The sequence below is a fragment of the Cibotium barometz genome, chromosome 57 (assembly GCF_041138505.1).
Source record: "Cibotium barometz isolate CiBa-2024 chromosome 57, ASM4113850v1, whole genome shotgun sequence".
NCBI classification, from domain to species: Eukaryota; Viridiplantae; Streptophyta; class Polypodiopsida; order Cyatheales; family Cibotiaceae; genus Cibotium; species Cibotium barometz.
Window position 1 is genome coordinate 9,957,501 of NC_141102.1, and position 12,724 is coordinate 9,970,224.

The following is a 12,724-nucleotide window of genomic DNA, read 5'->3' on the forward strand; positions in this document are numbered from 1 at the left end:
CTTAAAGCTTTATGCATAAGGCCTCATGCATGCTTTATGCATAAGCTTTATCATAGCTTGCCACCACATAAGGCTTGCATAAGATTTTGTATGTATGCATTACTAATCTTTTCCTCACCCTTTTGTTGGGTTTGTAGGTCCTTTAATCCTCTCTTTCAACATCACGAAAAAGAGGTAAGTGCTTTCATATCTTTCCTCTATTATTATTGCACCCTTGGGTGCTGGGGATTTGTTTTGTAGGTTTGCGCATAAGCTTTATACATAATGCTTTATAAATAATGCTCATGCATGATTTATCCATAAGGCATCATGCATAAGCTTTATGCATAAGGTCTCATGCATAGTTTTATGCTTAAGGTCTCATGCATAGCTTTATGCATAAGGCCTCATGCATATTTTTATGCTTAAGGCCTCATGCTTAAGGCTTTATGCATAGTGCTTTATGAATAAGGTCTCATGCATAGCTTTATGCATACGGCCTCATGCATACTTTATGTATAAGGCCTAATGTATAATTCTTTATGCAAGGCTTGTGTAATGGCTTGCATAAGGCTTGCATAACGCATAGTGCTTTAAACATAATGAATAGTGTTTTAAGCTTATGCATAGTACTTTAAACATTATGCTTACATAAGTCTTCTCTAGCTTGCATAAGGTGGTAAACTACTTACGCGCCAAGTAGTTTTTTTGTGTAGGCACAAGGTGGACAAGATGACTCGAACAGTGATGACTCCTTGAGTAGTCGCCCGCTAGTTTTTCTTCATGTATAGGTTTGGTTTATGTAACTATGTTTTTTTTTCAAGCCTCATGTGGCTACCATCATGTATGGACAACTTCTTGGATATAAGATGAAAATTTTCATCTTCTTTATGTATCTATGTTTTTATTCAAGCCTTATGTGGCTACGATCATGTATGGACAAATTTTTGGATATAAAATGTAATTTCTCATCTTCTTTAATCAATATTCAAAGTGTGTTCGCAAATCTTTTTATGCATATGTATCTGTAATTTAAGTTTTTATGTTCATATCTTTGCTGATCGTGATTCTTCTATGTACAAGTAAGCAAAACCTTAAACCAGAGAGCTACCTGTGCAGAAAATGCAGCTGTACATCTGCACATGCAACTCTCTGGATTTTTTTTAATTCCATAGTGCGTCTATAAGCGCATCTATAATAGAGGATATAAGTGCGTCTATATGTGCGTCTATAAGCACGTCTATACGTGCATCTATACTGATATACATCACCATAAGCCCCACCATAAAGGCACCACATCAAGACCATCACATAGTAATGTCCATACCACCATTTGGCCAAAAGATACAAGCTTTCTGAGAGCAATGCATCCAAAGTGTACGGCCACAACTCTATCACCAACGCCATGTCCAAGTGGAGTAAAGTTGAAAGGATGAGAACAATGAAAGAAAAACAAGATAAGGTGACGTGAAGAGTGGAGAGCCATGTAGCAAAAAGCTTATGGATTGCTTAAGCTAAAATAAGACTTACAAAGCGCCTTACTCCTCTCACACAATATGAGAGAGAGTTGATCCCTTTACAGCTTCTAGGCTAGGGTTTAATACACACAAACCTTATCTTAACATGAGACGGTTTGCTACACACACACACACACACCTTATCTTAACATGAGCATACAAAAATTTCTACACCCCCCTTCAATGCTAACCATGGGACATGGCCACATGGAACATGGGAAGGCATTAGAAATACTAAGCCTTTATAACATAGGCTTGTACAAGAATTGGCTTGTGAGTTATAAGGTGTGCTTATTACAAAACTCCTTTATCATGAGTCCCTCATTAGGAGTAGAGGTATTGGATACAAAGTTTCTCGCCTTTTGTTTAGAAGTATGTTGTGGACACCTTGAATTAGTGTGCACTTGCTCTCCACACTTATTACATTTTTTATTATGGGGATACCTTTTGAAACATTTATCGGTCGTATGCTCTTTTTTGTTACAAAATAAGAGCATTTAAGGTTATGCTTCATAACAAGAGCCTCATTTGATGTAGTAGGAGAAGTCGATGTAGATCCTCCATTCTTCACCCATAGTCGTTGATCTTCTTCAAGGAGAGCCGCATTGATACCTTCGAATGTAGGGTTGGGAAGGTGCTTTAGGGTGGTGACAAGATTGGAGAACTCATCGGGCATTGCCTTGAGAAGAATTGCCCACGGTCTTCTCCTCTTCGATACTTGCATCAATGCTTGCAAGTTGTCCCATTATACTCTTCAAGTTACTTATGAAGCCTCCAAGAGACTCTCCACTCTTCATTTCAAGGCCAAAAAGTTTCACCTTGAGAGAAATACGGGAGTGCTTGCCCTTTGCTCCATACAACTTTGCCATCTCATCCCACATTGCCTTAGCGGTCTTCATGTTGGCCACATGATGGATGAGCTTTTGTCCATATTTAGTGTAAGATTCCTCCCCAGCCTCTTAAAATGTCCAGCATCTTCCCCTATAATCAATCCCTCTTCAGAAATATAAAAGACCTTGTTTCTAACTGTTTTAACCTAGAGAGAGAAAATATTCTAGAGAGAGAATATTCAGATTTTTAATATTTTTGGATAGAAAATTATCTCATCTTATTTAAATAAGTTCCCCTGAAACAAAAATTCAAAAAGAACTTTCCAATGTGCAATTGGAATTAATTGGAAATGGGTATAAAGGACCTTAGCGTAAGGGTCTAGATTTTCAGAAATTTTTGGATTATGGTCCAATTAAGGTTCCTATGGGCCAATAGCATCAATCCATGTGTAGGGAGGAGATAAATCCAATTTGTAAAAGAAGATACCCAAAAATGAGTAAATGCTCACATAAGATGAAGTGTTGAAAATGTACAAGGTTTATTAGTAAATAACTATGAGCAACATTAAAAATATGAGATATTTTGGGTATCCAAAAATGAGTAAATGCTCACACAAGATGAAGAGTTGAAAATGTACAAGGTTTATTAGTAAAAAACTATAAGCAATATTAAAAATGTGAGATATTTTGGGTGTAATGATTCCATTTTGACACATATGTAAGGAAGGGGAGTTCTTTAAAGGAGGTGCATATTTCACATGCTTGAATGAGTTTTAAACTCATAAAAATTGAGATATTTCATCTCTCCTCTCTCCTCATTCAAGTCTAGTTCCAAAAAGTTAGCTTAACTGACCTAAAAATGGTCAAAAATTGACCAAACTGAGTTGGAAAATTCTAGAATCAGTTTGTTTGGTTAGGAGCTCACTTTTTCCTATAAATAGAAGCCTTCCCCTTGTTGAAAGAAAATATAATGTTTATGCATCGTTACTCTACTCCACCTAAGCCAAGAACTGTGAATTCATTAATAATTCACTAGTTTTTGGAGCTTCCCTCTTTCTTCAATCCCCATTAGTGGCTCCATCAACATACTTAACCAATTGATTGGTTGGGGGCCTCTACCGTGAACAAAGAATCAAGCAATTTGTAAGGTAAATGGTGAATTTTGATCTTTTCTATAATTTCTCAATGTTTCTCTCTTCTCAACCCCTCTCAAGCTTGAGAAGCTTAATTGGAATGGTTTTTGAATGCTATTGAAGTTAATTGATGAATGTTAGTGAAGAGTTACATAATTTGATGAATGCTATTGAAGTTAATTGATTAATGATAGTTAAGAATTACATAAATTTTCATTTATGCTTAATTCTAATAGTTTTTATGTAATTTCTCTCTCTCACTCAAGAAATGGTCATACTCATGACCCATTCTCAATCCAAATGAAGCTTTTCATAAAGCTTTTCCTTAATCCAAGATTAAGCTATGCTTGAGGCCAAATTAATGGCTTATTTCTATGCTTTTAGTTTATGTATATTGATGATTCAATCCATTATGGATTGATGATCCAATTAGAGACCATTCTAATTATTTCCTTAATGATAAGCTAATTTATCCCTTAGAAAAATTAAGATTTATCAGTCATAGCAGCGAAGCTATGGCAAAATTTTTATAAAAATTACGCATAAAATAATTTCATTCAAAGCATAAAAAGAGGACTTCCTACCATATTCTAGGAATTATCATCCTAGATTAATTGAAAGAATTTCATTGTAATCATGGAGAAATTGAATTTTTATATTATGCATAAAGGATAAGTTTTTATATCAAAAGTGTTACTTTTATCATTTTTATTTTCATGCATAGAAGTATGCATAATGGATAAATTTTTATATCAAAAGTGTTACTTTTATCATTTTTATTTTCATGCATAGAAGTATGCATAATGGATAAATTTTTATATCAAAAGTGTTACTTTTATCATTTTTATTTTCATGCATAGAAGTATGCATAATGGATAAATTTTTATATCAAAAGTGTTACTTTTATCATTTTTATTTTCATGCATAGAAGTATGCATAATAGATAAATTTTTATATCAAAAGTGTTACTTTTATCATTTTTATTTTCATGCATAGAAGTATGCATAATGGATAAATTTTTATATCAAAAGTGTTACTTTTAGCATATTGAATTTCATGCATAGGGATATGAAAAAAAAATGATTATTTTATTATAAAAGTGTTTTTTTTAAATGATTATTTTATTGTAAAAGTGTTACTTTTATCACATTTGAAATTCTTGCATAGAGATATGCATAAAAGATGATTATTATATTGTAAAAATGTTACTTTTATCATAATTGGATTTCATGCATAGAGTTATGCATAAAAGATATTTTTATACTAAAAGTGTGATTTTCATCATAAATAGATTTTATGCATAAATTAGATGCATAAGAGAAATTCTTTTATTCTAAAAGTGTAATTCCTACTAAATTGAATTTATGCATAAGAAGATGCATAAAAGATTGATTTTAATTCAAAAGTGTCATTCTCATCTAAATTGAATTTATGCATAAGAAGATGCATAAAAGATTGATTTTAATTCAAAAGTGTCATTCTCATCTAAAATGAATTTATGCATAGGAAGATGCATAAAAGATTGAATTTTAATTCAAAGTGTCATTCTCATTTAAAATGAATTTATGCATAGGAAGATGCATAAAAGATTGATTTTTATTTCAAAAGTGTTAGTATCCTTAAATGGAATTTATGCATAATTAGATGCGTAAAGAAATTTTATATCAAATATAAGAATTCCCTTATATTATATAAATAGATATGGGAAGGGATAGGATGCGATAAGAGATGTATGAGATGTGATAAGATGTATATGAGAAGAGTTATGATGTGATAAGATGAGTTAGGATGTGATAAGATCAGTTAAGATGTGATAAGAGACCTATGGGATGAGTTAGGATGTGATAAGATGAGTTAGATGTGATAAGAGACCTATGGGATGAGCTAGGATGTGATAAGATGAGTTAAGATGTGATAAGAGACCTATGGGATGAGTTAGGATGTGATAAGATGAGTTAAGATGTGATAAGATGTGTATGGGATGAGGTAAGAAGTGTATGTGATGAGACAAGATGCATATGAGATGAGTTAGGATGTAATAAGATGAGTTAAGATGTGATAAGATGTGTATGGGATGAGATAAGAAGTGTATGAGATGAGATAAGATGTATATGGGTTGTGATAGGGCGAGAATGGATGTGATGTAAAAGAATAGATGTGAAGGCATATGAGGCTATATGAATGGAAATGTAGAAATGGATGAATGTATGTGGATGTAAGAATGTGAAAACGGATGTATACATGTAGATGTAGATGTATGGATGTGAATGTGATTATGGATGTGGATGTATGCATGGAGATGTGGATGTATGGTTATGTATGTGGATGTGGATGTATGAATGAGGATGTGAAAATGGATGTATGCATGGATGTGTATGTAGAATAATGAACGTGAATGTGTATGGAAAATAATGTGTCGTCGATATGAGTAAATGGATGAAAATGAATACACATTGAATGGAATGTGGATTAAGTAAAATGGATTGTGGAGAGATAATGTAGAAAGACGAGAGTTCAATATAGAAACTGTATTTTATGACTGTTTGTAAATGACTGTTTTATGTCAAGAATGCTGGGGAAGCATTTTGACCGTCTTGTGGATTAAGGTCATGGAGACCTAATTGATAAAGTTGCAACTGCTGACGGAGAGTCAATGGAGGACGTCTCGCGTAGCAAGGTCGGCCGAGGTCTTGAATGACTAGCCTCGGTTCGATTTAAATGGTGAGCTTCCGGTACGGTGGATTAGGGACCAAGGAAGCGGCCTATGAGTGAAGTGCTAGGTCACCTGCGAAGGATCCTAGAGGGTGCTGACCATACGGTGCTCGGGCTCTGGGTCGCCGAAGATACCCACACGTGCGTCGTCGTCGTGGAAGATATTGGAACAAGGAGTAAGAGTTGTTTTCTGAAACCGGGCATGGATCTGGTTGATTGACCTTGCTGGTCCTCAACGGATGAGTCCATGGCTCTTTTATATGGATCTGTGGGTTGATCTTGCTGATCTTCCACGGAGATTCCATTCTATTATATGAATATATTGCCGGTTACTATGAGCTAGGAACTATGGAAAAGGCCCCTGAGCGAACACGTGGTGAGCGTTTTGGTTGCCAATGATGCCATAAGTATACCGATGAATGAATGACTGGAAATAAGGATTCAACCAGAGACTGAGGATTGTCATCAGTGACATAATGGTTTCATTAAAGGATTGTTTTAAAGTTAGCTGATGCTAAGAAAAAGGCAATTTCATATTGGGTGTGTAAGTGGTGTGACTAGTTTTATGTTTGCATGAACTTCAGGCTAGGGGGCCTTGGAAATCTTTTCCTTGGTACCCGGGACAAAACCTAACCAAATTCCTAATTGGATCCCATCACTACAGTGGTTGGGAGGTTGGCTAACCCATGGGACTGGATGGGGTTAGGCTGGACTGATGGATCCGTAAATCGAGATTTAAATTCTATTATTACGATAGATGAAGTAAATCCTGGATAGTAATTGTTCTATGGATTGGAATCAACGGCTGTGCCTCTTGATGGGGAAAAAAGCGTTGATCCCAATGATCCAAGTGCAAGTTTCTTCCTTGATCTGACCAAGTATCGTTAGAGGTATAGTCGGATCAGTTTGATCAGTAATGATCTTGACTATGTTAGAGTAAAGAGTTATCCTGGTGGAATCGCCCGTGCTTTTCGGGTAAAGGAAGTTTTTTCCGGTTTCGGTTTTGGATAAACCGACGGATTAGTCTCTTGTCCGGATATCCGTGGGCGAGGCCCCGAGTGTGAGACCCTTGCCCCGAGTGTGAGACCCCTGCCCCGCACACAATGTGCTACTTCCGCTGTTAGTACCCCGAATCCATTGCGCAGTGGAGACCGGGATCTCACATTTAGAGGTATAATGGACTGAGCTCATTTATCATCTTCCACAACTTTGGAATCATCAAAATCCACCACCTTCGTGCCTTTCACCTTGAGAGAAATACGGGAGTGCTTGCCCTTTGCTCCATACAACTTTGCCATCTCATCCCACATTGCCTTAGCGGTCTTCATGTTGGCCACATGATGGATTAGCATTTTGTCCATATTTAGAGCTATAATGGATTGAGCTCATTTATCATCTTCCACAACTTTGGAATCATCAAAATCCACCACCTTCGTGCCTTTCATCGAGGGCCACAAACCCTTGCCCATGAGAGCATATCGCATTTGGACTTGCCAAGTGTTCTCCATCGAACTTGTCAATGACATATTTATCTTTTGACATGATGATGATGGGGAGGTAGGAGAGGTCTTTCTACTTGCCTTATAGAATGGCAAGAGCACTATCTAGTTCCTTTACAAACTGGATGCCTCAACTACAAAAGAAGAAAAGCAAGCTTAATGATTGCAAACACTATAAAGAAATTGCATATGAACACACTCTAATTGGGGACCTTTTACACCATTAAAAAAAATGAGACTATTGGTTAACCCTTACATGCTTGGGTTTGAGAGAATCTTGGCATTAGACTCATTGTGAGTGCAGTTGAGCAGCACTGTCTACCAAAAATGCGAGGATACCAGATGTGCAAGCGGCTTTGACCCAGAACCAAATCTTTTTGGGATGGCTGGACCTCATGACTAAGTGACACATCATGAATCAGGAGGGATCTATGGTTGGAAAGAGGTGTCACAATCGGGATTTGATCAACACTGTTGGATTCCCAAGTGAACTACGAGTGAAGTGCGGGTAAAGTCGGGGGTAAACTAGGGGTGAACTCATGAGGTGAACTAGGGGTGAACTAGGGAGACCTTTTTTGGGCAAGAAAGTGAACTAGGGAAACATTTTCTGGTAAGAAAGTGAACTAGGGACCAAAATATCAAGATTTAAATTTAAAAACACTCTCCACAACCTGCTGGAAAGTATAGCATAGTGGTTAGATGTTGAAAGCTTGAGCAGATGATCCTAAGTTCGAATCCTCTTTTTGCATTGGGCTCAACCCCTCCAAAATTTTCTAAGTCCCAAAAATCCCCATGGTATACCTTGAGTTCACCCCTCTCCTGAGTTCACCCTTAGTTCACCCTATCACCCCTACTTCACTTGCCCGACAGGAATCCGATGGTCTAGATTAGGCACGATTGCGACGCCTCTTTTCAACCTTAGATCCTTTCTAATTTATAATGTGTCATTTAGTCACGTGGCTGAATGTCTACAGAATCATGGCTAGTTTCCCTTGGCACGTGAATAGGAAAGAGCCACCTCAGGCCTCTGCTGCATGAAGTCCCAAAGCTTGACAAGGCAAGGGGCCTCCCATAGCTCTTTCTTGCTTAGTGCTCTACCAGCGCATGGACTTCAACTACATCGCAGTTTCGTGTGGGAACGCTTGCAAGCACTCCCGAGTCCCGTGTTCAAATGTGGAAGTGTTGGGGGCGAGACACAGAAATGAAAGGCAAGTGCAGCAAGGCTTGCAACAAGGATAGAGCACAACCAAACACTCGCCAAAAGAAAAAAATGCAAAGACTGCACTAGCAAAGGAGAAGGAGAGCAGTAAGAACAACTATGAGCAAGAAACCAACAGGCAAGGCTACGTGAAGAGTGGAGAGCCATGTAGCAAAAAGCTTATGGATTGCTTAAGCTAAAATAAGACTTACAAACAAGGAAAAAAATAAGGGCTAATCTTCACCAATTGGCTATTTTTGGGGTTTTTCCCAAAAAAAATTTTTTACCCGGCATCTTAAAACATTTGCCCAAATTTTGGCCGTTTTGAAGGGTTTTAAAAAATATTCAGCCAATTTTTGACATATTAGTGCATTTTTTGAAAACATTTGCACCGTTTTCTATAATTTTAGATTTATATAGAAAGAATAATTGCCCATCCACCTACACATATATTCATGGAGGTATCTTATTTTTTACCCTGCTTTTACAAAGTGTGTTTCTCCTCTCACACAATATGAGACAGAGTTGATCTCTTTATAACTTCTAGGCTAGGGTTTGATACAAACAAACCTTATCTTAACTTTCTACATACACACACACACACACACACACACACACCTTATCTCAACATGAGCATACAACAATTTCAACACAGTAAATGATCTTTGAATGCCATCACCCAATAAGACCAAGAGTACACCATACAGAGAAGTCTCAAGTAAAATCATCATCTCTTTGTCACATAAGCACACACATTGTGCAGCAAGCAACATGCTATATATATAAAGATGAGCTGATGCATCATTCAAATCCACAATACAAGTATACTAGTTGATCATTAGTGCACCCCCTTTCATGTAGCAGGCGAGGATCCTACTACTACTCCAACACAAACACAAAGTAAGAACACCTGAGTGTACCAAGGCTAGATGTGACATGCCTTGGCCACTCTTGTACATGATTTTGGGGTTTGCCAATTTCTCCTAGACAACATCCAGATGTTTTTCCTTTATAATTCCTTTATCTACATTCATGATTTCCATACTAACTACTTCCTAAGTTTTTTTATTCTAAAAAGATAAGTTTTTTTTGTTTTGGAAAGTACCCATAACTGGGGTCCACCCTCTCACCCAATTTATAGTGTTTGATCCTTTTCCACTTAAACTAGTTCCATAGGTTTGTCCTAGCCCCATCCAATCCCATGGGTCTAGCCTTCTACCCCCCTCAACTTGCCTATGGAGCCAGTGTAAAGTCCTCAAGCACTCATAATTGAAATTACCACTTTACTTACACACACACCTTTTAAAACAATCCTTGTATAAAAGAAAATGTATATCGTATAGTTCTTTCCATAACATGTGTATATATCATATGCCCATATCACATATTACAAGAAATACATCAGTGTCACATCATCATCATAAGTCTCCTTGCACTACGACCTTAATGATCCTTACACTAGGATAGTATGCACCAATGAGCCTGAACACTCCTAGACCACTGTGATGATCAGAGGAGCCTTATATATCTCACATCCACCTCAACACAAGTGCCAAAGAATCCTAGGACTCGCTTCAATTGGTTGTCACCTATCCCAGAAGCATGAACACTCTAGGTATTGGCATCAAGAGCCACGCATGTCTAGTACTAGCATGCATACTTAGCCACTAGGCACTACCCTACTCATTTCACTTTGGAGCCCCTTCTTGTCCATCACACCAACAGTCTAGGAGCACACTCACATTCGGCCAAGATGGGTTAAGGTCTCAAACGACCAACTTTGTGTGATGCACCCCATGGATGGCATCCACATTGCAATCCATAAATGTATGTGGTATCTTCACATATTCTTCCACAAACACATATACATCACATGAATACAATATCCAAGCAATAAAGTAGGATTTTAAACAACATTATTCTAACTCATCCATCTTGTGGGTTATTGTTTATAGAATGCTTGAAGAATATCTTCGATCACCTTGTTTATCCTCTCTGTCTAGCCACCATGATAGGTAGTACTAAGATCCAAAGTGGTACTACCCACAGCTTCAAAGAAAGTAGTCCAAAGGTGAGACATGAATTTAGCATCTTGACACTAATTATCCTTCTAGGCAATCAATGGAGTCTGAATATTTCCTTTAAAAATACTTTAGCAACATCAAGAGTAGTATAACTTTCGTCACTCAATAGACGATCTACCACCACAACCAAGATGGAATCATACCCTACATTAACTAAAGGTAACCCAGTGTCGTGAAATATATGCGTATACACTCCATTTCATCTGTGAGATGTCTAAAGGATACTACTTTCCTTGTATTTTTATTCTTTTTGCCTTGATGTTCTGGTAGACTAAGCATTGAGGAACATGCTATCATACATCCTTTTGGACCAAAAAAAACTCTTCTTTATAGCCATAAAAATTTTCACATCATGAGATTTATTTTTTGAATCCTTCCCTAAACATCTGCTGCTTCATTTTTAGAATCCTTCTCTTTGAGATCTCCTCGTTCAGCAATACACAGGCAGTTTGATATGCATCCATTCTCTAACTTGAATCCTTGAACTTTTCATCACTTCTTGGGCAATCTTACTTTTCTACTTCTTAAGCAAGAAAATAATAGGGACAACGAATATATTTGATCAAATCTTCTCCTTAATCTCAGAGGGTAAGAGATATGAAATTATAGTTAAGGAGTTTTTTTTGCTAAGTGCATCGTGACCACATTCTCTTTTCCTAACCTATAATTGATTCAAAATCAAAATCTTGAAGAGGTTTGAATCCATCTTCTCTGCCTCATGTTAAGATCATTTTGAGTGAATATCTACTTTATGATTAGTAACCGAAGTGAACTTCTGCACGAGGAGATAGTGTCACTAAAGCTTCAAGGCAAGCACTATTACAAGAACTCAAGATCATGGACAACATAATTCCTTTTATGTGGTCTCAATTTCTAAGGTTTATATGCTATGGAAATCCTTCTTACATTAACGTTCCACCAACTATGAATCCACTAGCATCAATCATGACTTTAAAGGGTTTGTTAAATTTTGATAACTTTAGCAAGATTTGTCACTCATGCAACTTCATCTTATCAAAGGAACTTTGACACATCAAAGATCAGAAGTAATTTTGGCATATCAAGAGGGAATAAAGATCCGCTTGATAACATCATCTTAAACCTATGACATCCTTTACTGCCTTTGGTTTTGGCTAATAATAGCTTGCACCCTTTGAGAGAAGCTGATGTTCCATTCTTAGACACTATGAACCTTAGATATTCAATTTGATCAATAAAGAAGATACACTTACTCTTCTTGGTGTAAGGTTTGTGCTTTGTAAGGATTTCTAAGACTTTACGCACATGCTTCTCATGATATATAATATTCTTTGGAGCAGATGAGAATATCGTCAAAGAAAAGTGAAACGAAATCATCCACACATACTCTTTGAAGATTTCTTGCATTGATCAATTAAAGATAGCAGGGCATTAGTTAATCTAAATGGCATTACTCTGAACTCATAATATCCATATCGGGTATTAAAATCCATCGTAGGAATATCCTACTCCTTAATCCTAATCTAATAATACCATAACTTTAAGTCAATCTTTGTAAATATCTAGGGTCCATGCAATCAATCTAACAACTCATCTATTATGAGAATATGATATTTATTCTTAATGGTGAGTTGATTCAACCCTTGATATAATCAATGCAAAATCTGGGAGTCCCATCATTCTTGTTCTTTACCTCAACTAATCTGAGAATATGATATTTATTCTTAATGGTGAGTTGATTCAACCCTTGATATAATCAATGCAAAATCTGAGAGTCCCATCATTCTTCTTCT

At 36.7% G+C, this 12,724-nt stretch overlaps 1 protein-coding gene across 1 annotated transcript in view; it reads right to left on the minus strand.

Moving 5' to 3' along the window:
* LOC147606405 (uncharacterized) overlaps positions 1 to 12,724 on the minus strand; it is a 42,988-nt gene that overhangs the window by 10,048 nt on the left and 20,216 nt on the right. The gene's annotated exons all lie outside the window — the stretch shown is intronic.